The 12777-nt window shown below is 47.7% G+C and overlaps 1 protein-coding gene across 3 annotated transcripts in view; it reads left to right on the top strand.

The window, feature by feature from the left end:
- Positions 1–12777, top strand: part of Wbp1l (WW domain binding protein 1 like) — a 61626-nt gene that overhangs the window by 1174 nt on the left and 47675 nt on the right. Inside the window, exon 2 of one of the 3 annotated variants that reach the window (XM_048439032.3) lies at positions 7881–7964. The exons of the other annotated variants lie outside the window; for them this stretch is intronic. The gene's annotated coding sequence lies outside the window, so the exon portion shown is untranslated. The remainder of the gene's footprint in view (positions 1–7880; positions 7965–12777) is intronic. 3 annotated transcript variants of the gene reach the window in all.

Raw genomic sequence — 12777 nt, 5'->3', positions numbered from 1 at the left:
GCAAAATACTTTACCTCTCCCTTAGAGCTCAAGGACCGCCTTTCACGTACGGATCTTGTTTTGCTCCTGAGTGTCCTCTCCCTAAAACAAAAAACAAAACCCACAGATGATTGTGTTTTGTTTTGTTTGAGACGGGACCTTGCTATGTAGGTCAGGCTGGCCCTGAACTTGAGATCCTATTCCTTCAGCCACCCAAGTTCTGGGGTTTGATAGGTTTTTAAGAGAGTTGAAAGTCACACAACAAAATGCAGAGTTTAAAAGCCAAGCGGCCAGCAGCATTCAGTCCATTCTCAGTGTTGTGCAGCCCAGAGGAAAGCCTGCCCCGCTCCCCAGTCGCTCCATATCTCCACCCCATCTCCCGGCCCCAGCTCTTGACCCAGTGGTCTGCATCGTGCCCCCTTGGATTTACCTGTTCTGGGTATTCTGTGTAGGGGAATGCTCCAGAATGTGGAGTCCTTGGTGTTTGATCTCTCTCACATACTGGTTTTGAGGTTCATTTACATTGTCACAAAATAATACACCCCTTTATGTGTGTCCTACAATTTATTTGTCGGGTTATCTGTTGCGGTGTCTTAGTGGGGAGGTATATTTATCTGGGAAATAATATGTGAAAGAAATAGAGCTCATGATAAGACCTTGAATGTATTCCTTTCTAGGGATGGAACCCTTTAGTTTTTAGCCTTTATTGAGGTTCTTTGTTTTCTTAATTGCAACTATAATCTGGCAGGACTGGTCAAGTCAAGTATAGGTATTGACAGAACAGAATCCCAAATGAACCTGCTTCCCATTTCTGTGGCTGTCACTGAGGACTGTTCCCTATAGCCGTTCAATCACCTTTCGGGATGTGGAGACTTTGGAGATGGCCCTGCTGCTAGGAGGAACTGGTCCACTTCTTCTAGGAAAAGAGCTGGGAAGTGGTGGCCCCTGTCATGTCCTGGAGCCTGGGGGTGGCGAGATGTGGAGGAGGCCCTCAGTGTGTGGCTCTGATACAGCTGTCACTCACAGGCTGCTTTCTTAGATTTCTGCCACTTCCAGTACTTACTTTGGGGACAAGGTGGCTTTTGTACTTTGTTCCGTTTGGTTGGGTGCTAGCACTAACCATAGCTATTGTGTGGTTACATACAGTTCCTGTAGAGAGGGGAAGGTTTTGCTATGAGCTGCCCACTCCTTCCTACGCTTTCCACACGTTGCCCTGACAGGGTACACTCCCACCTCACCCCTTCTCCCCCGTGGCCTGCTGTCCAATCAATCATAACAGATATCTATGGTGAAATTGGTGTTTTGGTTTTTAACCTTTGGAATGGAAGTTACAATATAATTATTAACTCTGAATCCATCACAGCTTAGTCAATTTAGGGCTTTTGTTTGGGGCTTTGGTTTGTCGCAGAGAACATCTGTCAGGCCTTTATTTCTCGGTCACTCAGGTGGCACTGGGAACTCTGTGTGGAATGTGGTACCTCACTATCTCCCTCCCTGAGACAAGTCTATCAAATGCCATCTTTTTCTATTTATTATTTATTTTTTTTTGGTAGGGTTTAGCAGTCAAACACCATATCCACTGGGCCACCTGGTAAGGCTCAGTTTTGGCCATGGCGAGGGTGGGTGGATGTAGTTAGACAGGGTCTTATTAGCTATCACCCTGGTTGGAGCGCAGTATGTTGAACAGGCTGATTATCAGCTTGCTGCGGTCCTCCTGCCTCCGCTTGCAAGTGCTGGGGTTACAGGAGTGTACCGCCATGCCCATCTACATGCACACTGAGTATCTGAACTATATGTATTAATCGGTGTCTTTTCCCATTACCGGCTCTTCATCACGGTCGTCTCTTGCTACGCACACCAGGAAAGTTCACCGCCTAGGGACTTCTGCAGTTCGGGACTTCTGGCTAACTCTCTCACGGGGCGTCGTGACTCACAGACGAGATTCCTTGAATCTGAAAAGAATAAAAAAAGCTGCAGCTGCAAACAGGAAGGCCTTGGCGTTTGTTTCCTCCAGTTAATTTATGCTTGAGATAATGTAGTGTTGCTTTCCTTCTGATGTTCAGATCAAACCAGAACACTGGACCACGTTGTTTCAAATGAAGTTTTAGTAGCAATATCTCTGTCCATAAGGTGGTCCAGCCCGTGGTCTGGGTGCAACCTATAGACGCCATCCTTACAATTGCTCTGCCAACTTCAGAACTTTGAGTTCAGATGGGCCCCATTCCTGCTTTTTCTCACCGTGCCCCTCAATTTCATGCCAGCTTTACTTCCCTCTCATGTCTTAGGTTGAGTTTAGAACCACTGCTCCATCCCCAGGCTGCAGTCTGGGGATGCTCGTGCTTCAGCCTCTGAGTACTGGGATGGAGGAAGCACCACACACCTGCTCCATCCTCCATGCTCTCTCTCTTGTTATCTAGAGACAAGGTTTCAGTAGCCCACGCCAGCCTTGACCCTGCTGTGTCGTCTAGGATAACCTCGAACTCTGGTCACACACATAGCTTTTCAGGGCAGTCAGCTGTCACTACTTCTTGTAGAACACTAGGACTGTGTGATCTACAGGATCTAGCTCCCTTTTCCTTGTTTTTGTAGACTGTTAGATTATTCTAAAGTGAGCATTTTATCGAAAACCATTTCCTTTATTCTGTAAACCTTCCTGTTGGAATTCTGATTAGTGGACATTTTGGAACTCCAGCAGGTTCCGGGAACCATCAGATGTGGAACAGAATCTCTTAACTCAAGAATTGGGCAATCGGGAGTGGGAAGGAGGATAACACACACACACAGATTATAATCCAGAAGGGTTGTTCTCGAGTGGAGATGCAGGCAAGGACGAGGGAGCAAGCATTGGGCTGTGCTGTGGCTGAATAGCCAGGGAAGGTTTCCTAGAGACAGCTGTGTTTGGACCACTGTGGGTTCGCGGTGCAGGAGGAGATGGGATCAGAAATGGGCTCATGTGGAAGCTTCGAGTGCAGGTGTGCAGTCAGGTGCAGCCGAGAGGGAGACCCTGGCAGCTGTGGTGAAGTGCCAAGGCGCTCTTGTCTAAGGCTGTGTTCTTTCCGTGGTGTTGGACATGACCTCTGCCGGGGCAGTGCAGTTCAGTGGCTGCTCAGTGCTGCTCAGTGCTTGTCGTTTGGCTAAAGTACCTGAGAAACTGGGTTTGTAACCATATTTAATTTTTATATCTTTTTGTTGTTGTTTTGTTTCGTTTTTCCGAGATGGTTTCTCTTTGTAGCCCTTGCTATTCTGGAACTTGCTTTGTAGACCAGGCTGGTCCTGAACTCACAGAGATCCTCCTACCTCTGCCTCCCGAGGGCTGGGGTTAGATGTGTACACCTGGTTTATTGTTATGATATTTTCACACCTTTAAAAACTTACATAGAATTCAAAGTCAGCCTGGTTTGCATAATGAGTTCCAGGCCAGCCACGACAAGACCCTGTCTCAACAACAACAACAACAAAATTTGCATAATAAATTATCTATTTCTATGTGGTCGTAGAATCATGTCACTATTACTTCTGTTCTAACATTTTAGGTTATCTTATCGCCCTCACCCTCAGAAGGAAGCCCCTAACAATTAGCAGTTGCTCCCCGTCCCTCCTCCCTCTCCACCAGCCCTCAGCAGCTGCCCATCTTCCTTTTCCCTAGATTTGCCTACTCCGTATGTTTCTTATAAAGCATGGACCCGGACTGGTATATTTTGCTAAACATGATGTCTTTATAGTTGCCCTGTGTTGTAGCATGTAGCAATTCTTCGTTTCTTTTTGTGTGTGGTGTTTGCGTGTGGTACACACATATATGGGTCTATATGCCCATGCGCACATATGTGGAGCCTGAGCAGGACGGTCAACCCCCATCTTAATGCCTTGAGACAGTCTCGTGAACTGAAGCTTGCTTTGGCGATGCTAACTGGACAATGAGCTCTTGGATCTGTCCAACTCCTCCTGCTAGTGCTGGCTTCAAGGCTCACACTTTGTCCAGGATTTTGTGTGGGTGCTGGAGATTTGAACTTAGGTCCTCACGGTTACAGGAGAAGTGTTCCATCTTAGTGAGCCATCTCTTCAGACTTTCTTTGTTTCTTTCTATGGCATGGATGCCTCATATTTTATATTTATCAATTGGTGATCGTTTGGGCTGTTTCCACTTTGAAGCTATTTGGATATTGCTGCAGGGAACAGTGGTATAGACGTTTTTGCATAAACACAATGTTTTTATTTTCTCCCACATTTATTAAGTGTGAGAATACATCATTCGGGTGTCTGTGCATGGTGGGTCAGAGGCCAACCTGCAGGACTTGTCTCGCAGATGAGTCCTCGGGGTGAAACCTGGATTGCCAGGCTCTCTGGTGGGCGTCGTTGCCTCTGGAGCCATTTTGGTGGCCCATGGGTGCAGGGTCTCTCTTTGTAGCCAAGTTTCTGTTTTCAGTTCCGTGTAGATACCTAACTGCTGAGCCAACTGGGAGCTCCGGATGACTTTTCAGGGAACCGCCAGACCGCTTTCCAAAGTGGTATGGCGTTTGCTTTACACTGAATAGCTCCATGTAGCTGTTGACTCCGCCGTGGGCAGTGTGATCTAGCAGCTTCCCGCGTGTGGGTTTGGCATAGCCCCACACCATGGGAAAGTCATGGGGTCATGGGCTCTGTGGTCAGGCCATCTGAGTTTCAAATATGACAATACTGAGCGAGTTAATTAATTCTTGTGCCTCAGTTTCCTCCTCTTCAAAATGAGACTAACGTTAACATGTGTCTCACAGACTTATGAGGGGAAAATCCAATGTATAGAAAGACTCTTAGAATGAATGCACTTAGTGGTTAAATATGATAGTAATCCTCATCGCTATTGCTCTTATTGTTGGTCTGCAGGGTGCACTGTAGTTGGCTTGCTAGTGGCACCTGTGTCGAGGGACCCAGGTTGGCGTACTGTGGCGGCAAGCTTCTGACTGTCGTGTTGACAGCTTTGGGCCATTTCAGTCCACTTCCTCAGAAGCTGATCTGTATCTTGTTTGCTTAGCTCCAGCCTCCTTCCCGTCCTCTGTGTCCTCTGTTCGCAGTTCCCAGGAGCAGAGAACAGGGTTCACTCAAGGGCAGCAAGCCTGTAGTTGAAAGCTAAGATATGTCTGCCTAGGTGGTAAGGAAGTGTTCTGTGGTCCTTGAATGATGGTAGGCAGGTGGTTTAGGGGAGTAGGGGTTGACTTCGATGGCCACAAGCCAGTCTGTGTGTTCCCTCCCCCTTAGTGTGTCACCAAGGCCTTCTCTGACCCACCTCTCTTTTTCCCTCTTTCCCCTATTCCTTCAGAGTTTCACTCTTGACTCAGGCTGACCTTGAACTTCTGACAGTCCTGCTGCCTCGAGCTTTCAAGTCCTGGAATTATAGGCATGAGCCACCGTGCCCAACTCCAAGCATTTTTTGTGTGCTCATCAAAGATGTGGGGATGCTTGGAAGCAGCACTGCTGAGAGGGAGCCTGACCCCCTGCCTCAAAGCTCTACCCCATGAGCCTTAGAACTTTGGGCTACTTAGTTAACATGGTTTCCTCGCCTAGAAAATAGGGATAATAAGCATCCTGCTTATGGAATTATAGTGGGAGTTAGTGTTTATAGGTAATGCTTGTGAAACATAGCGGTGCCTGCCATATACTAACTGCTCAGTGGTAGTCTTCCTTGGGGAAGCCTTGAGACTTCTCTATGTACCCAGGATTTGATGTTGGTGGAGTGTGTGTGTGTGTGTTGGGGGGGGGGCTGTCTCTGTAACCACCATAGCCAGTAGAGTAACATCTGCCAGAGTCAGGAAGGTGGTTTCCTGCGACATGACCAGTAGCCAGTGTTAGTGTAGACCTGGGGAGTGTGACCCCGGCTAATGTGTTAGGCGTATTTAAGCTCAGCACAACTTGGCGAAAGCTTCTTGGTGGTGATTAACTAGATCCCATGTGCACGATAAGGCTTACTACCTGACTGCATTGAAACTCTTTGTAAAGTACATGTGATGTCTCCCATAAAGATGACTTCTATAGATTGTGACACCTTCCGTAAAAATAGGTTCTGTAGATTGACAAATTCTTGGTAAGAGTCTGGGGAGGGGATAGGTCCTGGTCACCAGGCTGTTTAGCCCCTCCCAGACTTCTGGGCTGGTAACAGGTTGTGAGTTGGAGGGACAACCTTGTGTGTTTAATATTCCTGGTTCTCTTAGTGGGATCTTTGAGCACAGGGTCCTCAGTGCCTCTCACAGTGGGGGAATTAGAAATCTGTTTTGGTTAACTCGGGGACTGTTTCGGTCCCCACGGCCTGTGCATATCAGAGGAGAAGCGTTTTTCCAGCATGTGTTTTCTTGCTTTGTTTATTCATCTTGGTTTTTTTGAGGTAGGGTTTCTCTGTGTAACAGCTCTGGCTGTCCTAGAACTCTGTAAAACCAGGCTATCCTCGAACTCCAGAGATCTGCCTGCCTGCCTCTGTCTCCCAAGTACTGGGATTAAAGGCTGGTGCTGTCACTGCCCAGAGGGTTCTTATTTTTTCTTTTTCTTTCCCTCCCTCTCTCCCTCCCTCCCTCCCTCCCTCCCTCCCTCCCTCCCTCCATAGCTTTTTGAGACAAGGTCTCACTGTGTAGTCTTGACTGGCCTGGAACTCGATGTGTAGACCAGACTGGCCTTGAACTCATACAGAGATCTTACTTGGTATCGTATTTCTTGGTCATTTGAGCAGATGCACAAGCGTGACAGCTGTGACTCTGGGGGACTGGAGTAGACCTGCTGGTGGCGAGGACCAATCTCGCCTTCAGAGGCCCAGCCTAAGGGAAAGCAGTTTTCAGTTTATTTATAACACTGGGCCGCTGTCACTGTTACCTGAATTTCAGAACCTTTTCCTCACCTCAGAGAGAAATCTCAGAGCCTGGGACATTGCTAGGCATGCACAAAGCCCTGGGCTCGATCCCACAGTGTGGTGGTGAATGCCTGAAATCCCAGTACTCAGAGTGGGTGGCAGGAGGCTCAGAAGCTCAAAGTCACCCTTGGCTCCACAGCAAGTTCCAGGTCAGCCTGGGCTACAGGAGACCCTGTCCCACGGAAGGGGGTGAAGAGTCACCACGTGACTTTCTATAGTTAGTTTCTCTTACTCAGCATGGCGTTGTCAGTGGGTGTCCTTGCTGTATCATGTATCTGTCCTTCCTGCCTTTTGATGACCCACTAATATTCTTCTGTCTTGCTGGACTGTGTTTTATTTTTGTTACTTGTTTACTTTGTTTTTTCTTAGACAGGGTCTCTCTATTATGTATCCCTGACTGCCTGGAATTTTTATGTAGACCAGGCTGGCCTCAGATTCACAGAGATCCACCTGCTTCTGCCTCAGAAAGAGTGCTGAGATCAAAGGTGTGTGCCACCTCTCCAGGCTGTTATTTAAATATCTCTGTTCTCTGGGAATTTCATACATGTGCACAAAGAAATATGGTATCAACCTTCGTTCCCCCTCCCAGCTGCCTGACACGCCATGCTTTGTTTGGCATTCGTCAGCTGATGCTTGTTTGAGCTGTCCAAGCAATGCTGCGGTGACCACTGGTATATGTATCTTTAGGAAATTTTCAGAACTTGCATTGGACAATCTGAGCAGAGCGGTTGGATCATGTGTTGTAGAGGAGCTATGTTTAACTTCGGAGAGCTGGACAGGCCTGGTGAGCAGCTGCATCTCTTCCCACCCCCGCAGCTGTGGATGAGGGTTCTAATGTCTCCCGTTACTTGCAAGACTTGCTAACGTGTGGGTTATTTTGTTTTGTTTTGCTTTACCATGGCAGAGGGGGGTGTGACAGTTTCTCACTGAAGTTTTGATTTGCATCTTCCTGGTGACTAGTGGTGTTGACTTTTGCTGGTTGTTTTGGTTGATTGCGGTGGAGAAGTTGCCTCTGTACATTTTATTTTTCCAGGGCTGGGAATCAAACCTAGGACCTCACATGTGCTAGGCATGCACTCTGCCGCAGCCCTTTCCATGTTCTCCGTTGGTCATTCGTGTAAGTCTTTTGAAGAAAACATCCAGTCTTTTGTCCAGCTTAAGTTCCTTTATCTGCTGGACGGGACAGTGATTCCAGCCGCCTCCAGTGGTCACTGCAGACGTGACTGTGCCACCATTCAGGCTCGGGCTCCAGGACTGTCTAACTTCTCTGGATCTCCTCACTCTTCCCCGGCACTGGGAACCGAGCCGAGCTCCTTGCACATGCTCCTTAGAGGCTGTGTCTGTGAAGCTGTCTCACTCTGTCAGCATTGCCCAGGGCAGCGCCAGCACAGTCATTTCTGTGATTCAAGGTCCGTATGGCCAGAGAAGTTTGTCTCTTTTGGAGGGGGACAGACGTAAACTAACACTTATGCCTCTGCAGAGGCCTGCAGTTAGGAAATCTGCGACTCTTACCAAATATGTGAGTTGGACATTTTTTTTTAGAAAGGTACGAGCTTGTCACTCGGTTTAACCATTGTATCCCATCACATCCCAAGAGATGGACAATAATTTATTAATGTTGCAGGAGAGGATTTTGTATATGAGAATTTAAGAGCTAGGAGTAAAAATCGTATTACAGAATTGAGCCCATGATGTGAATTATTAGTTCTCATAAGCAATTGTTTTGGACTTCTCAGTTCTGTTTTTATCAGAAATGCTCTTCTAACTTCAGCTTCTCTGTTGTTGTTTGTTTGGGTTATTGATTTTTAGGACAGAGTCTCACTATGTGGCCTAGACCTAGAGAGCTGAGCGCCTCGACCCCTCAGATAGTGCCTGGGATTGAAGGCGTGCATTGAGCACACGGCAGCAGCTCAGTGTCCCCTAAGCAGATCTAGTTGATCATAGTGACCCCCAACCAGACACGCCCCTTCCCTTGTCATTCCCTTTGACAGAGCTTCCTCTTCCCACCCTCTGCTTACTGTGTGGTGTGGACGGTTCACTCAGACTCTCCCCTCCATTGCTGGTGTAGAAAGGATTTCTCGAGATTCCTACTTGTCTGAGATTGCACCAATGGTCAGCGAGATGTGGGGACATGAAGAGGCCACCGCTAGCAGCTTTTCTCCTCGTTCAGCTCTCTGGAAGCCTGGGTTGTACCTCCTGTTCCCTTGTGGCTAACTGTACCTGCTGTCTTCGTGGTACACGGCCACACTGCTGAGAGACAGATGGGATGGAAGGGCGCCAGAGATAATAGTGCTGCAGGCGGGCGGGTGGAAAGGGGTCCTAGGGGCCCTGTGCTTTTTTTATTTTTGTTTTTCTTTTTTTTTTTTTTTTAATTTTTTTTTCGAGACAGGGTTTCTCTGTAGCTTTGAGCCTGTCCTGAAACTAGCTCTTGTAGACCAGGCTGATCTCGAACTCACAGAGATCCACCTGCCTCTGCCTCCCGAGTGCTGGGATTAAAGGCATGCGCCACCACCGCACGGCTTATTTTTATTTTTAAGATTTATTTATTTTATGTCTTTAACTGTTTGCCTGCACCTATGTTTGCATGCCAAGTGTGTGTCTTGTGTCCACAGAAGCCAAAAGAGGGGGTCAGATACCCATATAGTTGTGAGCCACCATTTAGTTGCTAGAAATTGAACCCAGGTCCTTTGGAAGAACAGACAGTGCTCTTAACCACTGAGCCATCTCCAGCCCCATCTTTATTATGATTATTATTGCTATTTTTTATTATTATATTTGTGTGCGTATAGGAATGTGTGGGTACACACATGCCGTGGCATGCATGCAGAGGCCAGAGGACAGTTTTCAGGAGTTGGCTCTGGATTCCAGCGGTTGAACTCAGGCTTGTTCGCCTTGTGCAGCAAACGCTGTTACCTGCTGGCCAGTCTCACTGAGCCACAGTCCCTGATTTTGGCTGTGCTTAGGTCGATGCTCTCAGAGTGAGGATAACCGGCACCTCTTGGTGTGGTCAGTTTCTGGCGTTTTTCTTGTCTGCCTTCATTCTCTTAGCAGCAAATGGAACGGGTCCTGTCGGCTCATCCTGCCTTCTCTTAGTATGCTCATTCTTCAGAGAGCTCTGCCGGTGTTTGTGTCGCAGGCCACAGGCGGCAGGAGATGCTGGAACTCACTCTGCAGACCAGGCTGGCCTTTAACTCACAGAGATCCTCCTGCCTCTGCCTCCAGTGCTGGGATTAAAGGTGTGCGCCACCACCAACCGGCCTGATATCATTCTTAGAGAGGCTAAAAAGTTTTCAGATTCTGTCAGTTCTTTTGGGTCTCAGATGAGAGGGCATGGTTGTCTTACCCAGATCTGCCTCATCAAGTTGAGAGCACTCAGATTGGCTTCCACTGCATCTCTAGGTTCATGTTTTCTGTCTCCAGTTGCCTGTGATCTATAACAGGAATACTCCTTCCTCAACCACAGGTGCCCTTGGCTGGGTCAGGATATCCTGCTTCATGGACAAAACTTGTTGCTCCCGCCATTGATTTGGACCACACCACCCCTTCACACTTCTCCCAGACCATCAGTAGCAACTTGTGTGCAGGCTCTTTGCATCAAAAGTGTGAAGTTCAGGGCTGGAGAGATGTCTCAGTGGTTAAAAGCACTTATTGCTCTAGGAGAGGACCTGGGTTCATGTTCCGGCAAGCATATGACTCCAGTTCCTTCTGCTCATCTCCCTGGGCCCTTGGCATGGATATTGTGCACATATATACCTGTAGGCAAGCACTGTACATACCTAATAAATTAAAAATATGAAGTTCACATTCATCCTCCACTTAGTTTCTGATAGCCAGCAGCTGGGAAGGAAATAGAGCTTCCTTCTGACGCAGCCTCACAGGCTCCTTACCTCTAGACTGCGCATCACAGAAATGGCTAGCCTGGGAGCGTGCTGATAGAGGTGGCCCAGAGAGGTTAGCCGGTCCAGGTTCATGAGGCTGTGCTGCAGTGACTACCTTTGTGGGATGAATGTCAAAGCTTCCCTGACGTAGTCTAGTTTAAAGGCAGGTCTCCGGGACATCAGTCACTGGACCATCCTGAGTCCAGTTCTAGGTCACTGCACATTTTCAGACCTTCCTTGTCCCCTCTGGCTAGTGGGGACGAGTAACGTCCTGTTCCTTCCCGCTGCCGACATGGGCGTGGAAATTGCTCCTGCAATTTGAGGTCTGTCTTCGTTGAGTTGATTTCTCGGTGTTCTCTTGGCTTGCTTGAGTTCCTCGTAAGGAACCACGGTGGCTGGGTGTGTTTCGTGGGGAGCTGTACCTTTTCTGTTGTTTCGAACACAGGGACCTTAGAAGAGTTTTGTTTCTCAAGAGTCTGGCAGTGAAGAGCCATGTGTGTAAAGGCGACGGAGTTGGCATCTGCTAATTTGTTTCACTCTTTGAAATGGGAGTACATTTTCAGGGGCACTTTCTAGAGGCCGGAGAGACGCTCCGTGGTCAGCACAGGCTGCTCTAGCAGAGGACTCAGGTTTGATTCCCAGCACTCACATGGTGGCTCACAACTGTCTGTAATTCCAGTTACAGGGAATCGGATGCTCTCTTCTGGAATCAGTGGGCACATATGTAAATGTAGTTAAAAAAGACACTTTGAGCCCTCACTCCTAAGCTTTGGGAAGAAAGCCTGGCTGACTGCTCCTGCCCTTTTCATAATCTGGATCCCTGATGAAGGTATTTTTGAAGTGAGTTGGAAATACGGGGTTAGGTTGGGTATCATGTGACACAAAGCTAAGCATCCTTTGCAAGAAGGAGTGTGTAATAGATCATGTGTAAGATCCAGGAATTGAGGGAAGGCGCTTCCAGTTTGACCCTATTTAATTTCACCATCCCTTATACTAAAAGGTCGTCTCCAGATATTACTAGATGAGGACCAAGTAGCTTCACCTTTTTTCCACGTCATGGAAAACCGTGTGAGGAAGTTAGCTCATGTCCTGGTACTACTGTGAGAAAGGGAGTTTTGCCTCTGAGATGGTTTAAGTGCATATAATTCCTCAACTGAGAAATTGGAGATTTGCAGATAGTGAGGCGCAAGGCCACATGGTGGCACAAACCTATAATCCTGTGTGGAGCAAGGCCACGCGGTGGTGCAAACCTGTAGTCCTGCAAGGCGCAAGGCCCCTGTGGCACAAGCCTGTAATCCTGCGAGGTAGCTGTGGCCAGAGGGGCTGGAAATAAAGGTCGTCCTCTGTTAAGTGGCGAGTTTGTTAAGTGTTAAGTTTGAGGCCACTTTGGGCTACACAGGACTATCGAAGAAAAAAAACCAAATAATAATAATAAATAGGTACACACAGGGTTTCCAGCCCCTTCATCAAACTTGCTGAACCCTGGCTCAGCTCAGTTTCTCTCTTGATCGGGTAGTGGTTTGTTGGATTCTTGTGGCCAGGAAAATGTTACCAGCACTCATTCATTAGGATGGATAATCTTCCATCCATTCTTCCTTTCTTCATGTGTGTGGTGTACATGTATGTGTGTGTGTCCATGCATTGTGTATGTGTGCGTGTGGAGCTCACAGGTTGAGCTTGGGTGTCTTCTTCAATTGCTCTCTCTCTCTCTACCTTATTTTATTGAGACACAGACTCTCACCAAACTTAGGTTATGTGAGACTTTATCAAAAACTAAAAAGAGCACACTTTTGCCCCCAAGTTGCTTAGACTTTAGAGGAGGAGATAGGCTGGGATGGGGGGATCTGGAAGGGCAGTGTCACAAGTGAGTGGAATACTGCCAAGATGCTGTCTCCAGACACTGGGATCTACCACCAGGGCTGCTTTAGGTTGAGCTGATGTAAGCCCTTGGGTTAGCCATCATTGCAGCTGCATGTCCACCAAGGAGGAGGGCACAACATCATCATCTATTTACTTTCTGTCTTTCTATCTATCTATCTATCTATCTATCTA

Source organism: Myodes glareolus, chromosome 7, assembly GCF_982192425.1.
Source record: "Myodes glareolus chromosome 7, mMyoGla1.1, whole genome shotgun sequence".
In the NCBI taxonomy this organism is placed as follows: Eukaryota; Metazoa; Chordata; class Mammalia; order Rodentia; family Cricetidae; genus Myodes; species Myodes glareolus.
The sequence above is the reverse complement of the archived record's forward strand: the minus strand, read 5'-3'. Positions and strand labels throughout refer to the sequence as shown.